Raw genomic sequence first — 6,000 nt, 5'->3', positions numbered from 1 at the left:
GGTGGGTTAATTTCTTTGCTTTGGATTCTGACAGATGGGTGATTTGGGCAAGATTTTGTTTGGGATCTTGGGAACCTGTAAGAAAAAGATGGCAATTGGATATGGGGGAAGTTCTGGGCTCCCCTGGTTCTGAGTCTGGGCTGCCCCCCCACCCCCCTTTTTGGAGGCAGTAACCAGAATCGGTTTGACCAAGGTGATTTTCTTGCTGGTCATTCTGGGGTTTGATGATGGGCGGTTTCAACTCATTCCCCCCCCACATCTACCCAGTCTTGATCAGGATCTATTGGGATCCACTTCTCTTTGGGAGGAGTTCCTCCACCCCTGAAGGAGAAGATCCTTTCCCCAGAATCCTCTGAGGACCCCTCTCCTTCAAATTGGAAGATTTGCACCTCCTCCACAAAATGGGTTTTTTTAGGCTCTTTATTTTTCCTACCAGCCCTCTGTTCCTTAGGTTGCAGATTTTCAGGGGCAGGAGATTTTGGTTCCGGTTCCTGGGTTTCCAGGGGCTTTTCACAAGTGGGGAAGGAAGCTTCCTCAAAGGCTTTACACCCCCCTTCCCCTTGTGCCTCCTCCCTGGGAACACGTGGGTTGTCGGGGTTCTTCCCCGTCATTGTTCTGGAGCACCAGACCCTTGATTTGAGGAGTTCTGAGTTTCCATGTTCATTGGAGGGTTTTGCTGCGCCCTCAACACGCGACCCAGATCCTGTGCCATGTTCTGGACCTGGCGCTGCAGTTGGGACACCCGCTCTGGCTGGTACAGGGTCCTCTGGTCTACCCTTGGTTGATCACGGAAAGGGTAGCTATCCCTTCTCGCATAATACCCCTGGTTAGGATAGTTTGGGTACCCCTCCACCCTTGGCCTCCACTCTCCCAGATTGGGCTGTCTGGGCTCAGGAAAATGGGGAAAGAAAGAAGGGTTGTTTTGGTGGTTTAGGTTTGGCGGGTACCGGGGAAAGAAACTTGGCCTGGCATTTGAGGGATTACTGCCCTCCTGGGGAAAGTGAGGAGGGAAGTTCTCTGGGTTGGCAGCTGCCTGGTTGGATCCCCCCACCCCCCTTGGGTTGGGGGAGTCCACATATAGCGCAGGATGGGTCTGTTGCCCTTGTAACGTGGGCTGATGTAGTCAGGGGAGTTAGGGGTCCCATTTGTGGGGTTACCTCCCAGACTCCGTTTGGGATTGGCCCGAGGGCCTTCTGGGTCTGGGGTTGGTAGGGTACTGTATGGGAATGTTTTTAGGCCCCTCCATCTCCAGATCTAAAATAGAGGCGACCTTCACCTCCGCCACCTTAGCAGCAGCAGGGGTGTTGGTTGGTTTTGGGCTTTTGTTAGTATTTTTGCTTTCTAGTGGCTTCCGCACCTCATAGATGCGTGTTGCTTGTTCAATGACCCAGTCTAGTGATCTTTTCTCATGAAAGTCTCTCACTAGCTGGGTAATGTATTTAGGGAGGGCATGAAAGAATTACCAGGTTACTCACCATAGTGACCACTTTACTCCTAGTCCATAGTCCCCTTTCCTCCATACTTATGGGACATCTCTCCATCCTGTGGGACGGGACCGGAGCACTTTTGTAAAAAGCATCCAAAAAATTCTCAAAAATGTATCCCTCTTTCCTGCACGGGGCCCGGCATGCGGCCGTAACCCCGCCCAACTTGGCTCCGCCCCGCGCATCGCCCATCAGTCCTTTTCTATCGCAGGGTCCAAGACCCATTAGCAATAACAGAGGAACCTTATTAGAGGGGACGGCGGGCGGGCGTATGGAGGAAAGGGGACTATGGACTAGGAGTAAGGTGGTCACTACGGTGAGTAACCTGGTAATACTCCTACGTCCCGTCCCCTTTTCCTCCATACTTATGGGAGATTCCCAAGCACTCCTTACAGGAACTATGGGTGGATGGAAATACCCCTTACTGAAACAGGTTCTTCAGCACAGCCTGGCCGAACTGAGCGTCAGCCCTAGAGCTCATATCGAGGCAGTAATGCTTACAGAAATCAGATGGGGAGGCCCAAGTAGCCGCTCTAGCGATGGACTCCCAGGAAACATACTTCTGAAAAGCAACCGCAGCTGCCTTGCCTCGCACCTGATGTGCATGGATACCCTTAGGAGGTTTCAGCTTTTGGACGGTGAAAGATTCCGTGATACAGGCAGCAATCCATCTTGAAATGGATGCTTTAGACGCCGGCCTGCCCTGTGGTTTACCGAAGGTCACAAACAGTTGGGAAGAGCTCCAAAGCTCGGCAGTCCTGTCCAGGTAGAACTTAAGAGCTCTTCGGACATCCAGGCAGTGTAGAAACCTTTCCGCCTTCAAGGCAGGGTTCGGAAAAAAGACCGGAAGGGAAATCGACTGATTCAGATGGAATTCGGTCAATACCTTTGGAAGGAAAGCTGGGTTCGTCCGAAGGACTACCTTGTCCCTGTGAAAGACCAAGAAAGGATGCTCCACAGACAATGCCTGGAGCTCACTCTCCTCGCTGACGTAACGGCGAACAGAAAGGACACTTTCTAGGACACATACTTGAGGTCAACCGTAGCCATTGGCTCAAAAGGTTTATGGCATAGCGCAGTCAGGACTACATTTAGGTCCCAAGGCGGGTGCAGACTACGAACCGGAGGGTAGAGGCGTGTGAAACCAGCAAAATGTCTCTTCACCACCGGGTTAGTTAACGAATAAGAACACCAGTCTGTAGAGAGGTAGGCGGAAATCGCCGAGAGATAAGTCCTGCAGGACAAGACATGAACCCCTGACTCGGCTAGGAAGGAGACAAAGGACAGCACTGTGTCAATCGTTGCCACCCTCGGGTCCAATTCTTTCTCCAAACACCAATGACAGAACCTGAGCCATTAACTCTTGTATTGGGATCTGGTTGAGGGTTTCCTGGCTGCCTGAATAATGCGCATGTTATCTGCAGACAAACCCAAAGGCTCTAGAGCCGTGAACTCAGGCACCATGCCGCCAAGTTGAGCGATTGTGGGGAGGGGTGCCACATCTGCTGTTCCCCTTGGTGAAGAAGATCGGGAGTTACTGGTAACCTGATCGGCGGACACACCGACAGGTGTTGAAGTTCTGAGAACCAAAACCTGGCCGGCCACCACGGAGCTATCAGTAGAAGAGAACTGTTGACAGAACTCTTCAACTTCCAAATTGCTCGATGAACCAGAGGAAGAGGCGGGAAGGCGTAAGCTCTCATGTTGTGCCATGGGATCTCGAGTGCGTCCCCCAGAGAGGAGGCTCCCAGCCCCCCTCTGGAGGCGTACTGAGGAAGCTTCTTGTTTACCGCCGTGGCGAAGAGGTCCACCTCCGGTGTGCCCCAACGCGAGAAAATCCATGAGAGGATCTCCGCCTTCAACTCCCACTCGTAGCTGACCACTGTCCGCCGGCTGAGGGCATCCGCAGTGACATTCAGCTGGCCCGGGATGTGCACTGCAAGCAGCCAAACCCCGTGAAGCACGGCCCACTCCCAAATCTGAATGGACAGGTCCATGAGAGGGGGAGACTTCGTTCCCCCTTGCTTGTTTATGTAATACATAGACACCGCATTGTCCGTTCTTATGCGGACCACCTTGTTGACAATGAGAGGTCTGAACGCCTTGAGCGCCAGAAAAATTGCCAGAAGCTCCAATTGATTTATGTGCAGGAGCTTGTCCTGAGGTGACCAGAGGTCCGAGACCTGAAGAAGATCTAATGTGTCACCCCACCCGAAAAGGGAGGAGTCTGTCGTGATCGTCACCATGGGGGCTGGGTCCTGGAACCCCACGCCCGCTGACAGGTTGCTGAGAGATGAACACCAGTCCAGATTCACTCTCATGGAATCCGGAATCATTACCCGTTTGGAATCCGGGTCCACAGCCCGACGCCAGGAACTCCGAAGAGCCACCTGGGTCCGTCTCATTTTGAGATGAGCAAGAGGAAGAGCCAGTACACACGAGGCCATGAGGCCCAGAAGCCTCTGGAACCACCAGGCCGACATGCTCTATGACTGCGTAAACATCTGACACATGGCCAACAGATCCGCCATTCTGTCCCCGGTCAGATACACTCGTCAGTCTATCGTGTTCCAACGAAAACCCAGGAAAGTCAGGTCCTGTGAGACCGTCATGGAGGATTTCCGCCAGTTCACCGACAGCCCAAGATGGAACAGGAGCTGAAGGAGAGACTGGAGGTTGCCTGCTGCTGCCAACGGGCAAGGGCTGCGAAGGAGCCAGTCGTCCAAATAAGGATACACATGGATACCCTGGAGACGAAGATGGGCCGCGATCACCGACATCATCTTCGTGAAGACAAGCGGCGCCGAACTGAGGCCAAAAGGAAGCACCCGAAACTGAAGTGCTCCTCTCCCAAAGAGAAACTGAGGTATCTCCTGTGTGGGTTCCAAATCAAGATATGCATGTATGCATCCTGAAGATCCACCACGCTGAGCCAATCGCCCGCCTGTAACGAGGAACGAATCTGGCCGGGCGTGATCTTGAATTTCCCTTGGGGTAAGGAAAGATTGAACTGGGAAAGGTCTAGGATGGTGCGCAGGCCAGCCTGGTTGGGTTTGGGCACCGTAAACAGCCGGGAGTAGAAGCCCTCCCCTCGCTCCCCAAGGGGAACGGGTTCCACAGCTCTGAGGAGCAGAAGTTTCAGAACCTCGGCCTTGAGGGAAGGTGAGCCCGACAGCTGAAAAGGAGGGTTGAGGTAGGGGGTAAAGGTAAGCGGAAGCCCGCTCGAGTGACTGACGAGACCCATCTGTCTTCTGTGATGGTCTGCCACGCCTCCCAATGAGACGCAATGCGTCCTCCCACCGGGGTCTCGTGCGAGCGCAGAAAACCCTCATTTGGCAGGTTTATCGGTGGCAGTGCCACCTGAACCTGATGAGGTGGCCGAGGAGCGGGAGAAATACCGCGTACGCTGTTGTATACAGCGGTTATTCCCAGCAGGAGTATCCACTCTGTGATTTTTGCGGTCGAGGAAGCCCCTAAAACCAGAGGAAGGTCGACCTTGCGACAACAGCCTTTGAGTCTTGAAGGGAGGTTTAACCAGAACAGAAAATGATTTGGCCGTCTGAGTGCTGTCTTTGGTTTTGGTGAGCTCTACATCGGTAGAAGAGTGAAAAAGCTCCTTACCATCAAATGGAAGGTCCAGAACCTTGTCTTGCACCTCCTTTGAGAACTTAGTGGCATGCAGCCATGCTTGCCGCGAGGTATCAACCCCTAGCATCAGACCCCGAGCCGAGGTGTCTACGTGATGAGCCGCAGCCTCCAGGAGATCCTGGGCCAAGACCCTGGCATCGGAAAGGCCTCCTCTGAAATCCTCCAGCTTCTCGACCGGAATGTGCTCCTCAAACGCCGACAGACCTCTCCACATCCGCATATTAGCTCCCGCCAAAATCAATTCTGCATTGGCCTGCCTGAGCTGCAAGGCCAAATTGGCAAAGATGTTCCTCCCTAGGGAGTCCAGGAGCTTGTCTTCCTTTACCAAGAACTGAGTCGCCGTCGCGGAGGAGGAAGCTGCAGGTCTGGATTGCAACGTGGCCGCAGCCACCACTGTGGAGGAGGGAGGCGGACAAGACGACAAAGCCACTTCTTCCGAGGAATGTAGCCTGTACCTCGCGTCAATCTTTTTATTTACAAAAAGTCCCGATTGTGGCTTTTCCCAAACTCTTCAGACCTCGGCCAAAACGTCCTTCTGCAAGAACAGGCCGGTACGCTCCAAAGGAGACAAGGTGAACGCCCCAGAAAGCACGTCCTCCTGCGGGGCAGGTGCCTCGGGCACCGGAACATCTAAGAAGCTCATCATGTCCAGTACCCGGTCATGGAAAGCTCTGGTAGAGCGGGGCAGGTCCTCGTTGTCCTGATCGCCTTGAGGGTCATCTGACAGGTCCGGCTCCTGCTGAGGACAATGGTGGCACAGGCGGAAGCGCATGGGGAGGCACCACGGGCAAGAGAGGCGCCGGCGGAAGCACCGACGGGACGGGTGGAGCCGGAGGCGCGGGTGGACATATCTCCTTGAAAAGCCCCT

The sequence above is a fragment of the Ambystoma mexicanum genome, chromosome 6p (genome assembly GCF_040938575.1).
Source record: "Ambystoma mexicanum isolate Mex_15411 chromosome 6p, UKY_AmexF1_1, whole genome shotgun sequence".
Taxonomy (NCBI): domain Eukaryota; kingdom Metazoa; phylum Chordata; class Amphibia; order Caudata; family Ambystomatidae; genus Ambystoma; species Ambystoma mexicanum.
The sequence above is the reverse complement of the archived record's forward strand: the minus strand, read 5'-3'. Positions refer to the sequence as shown.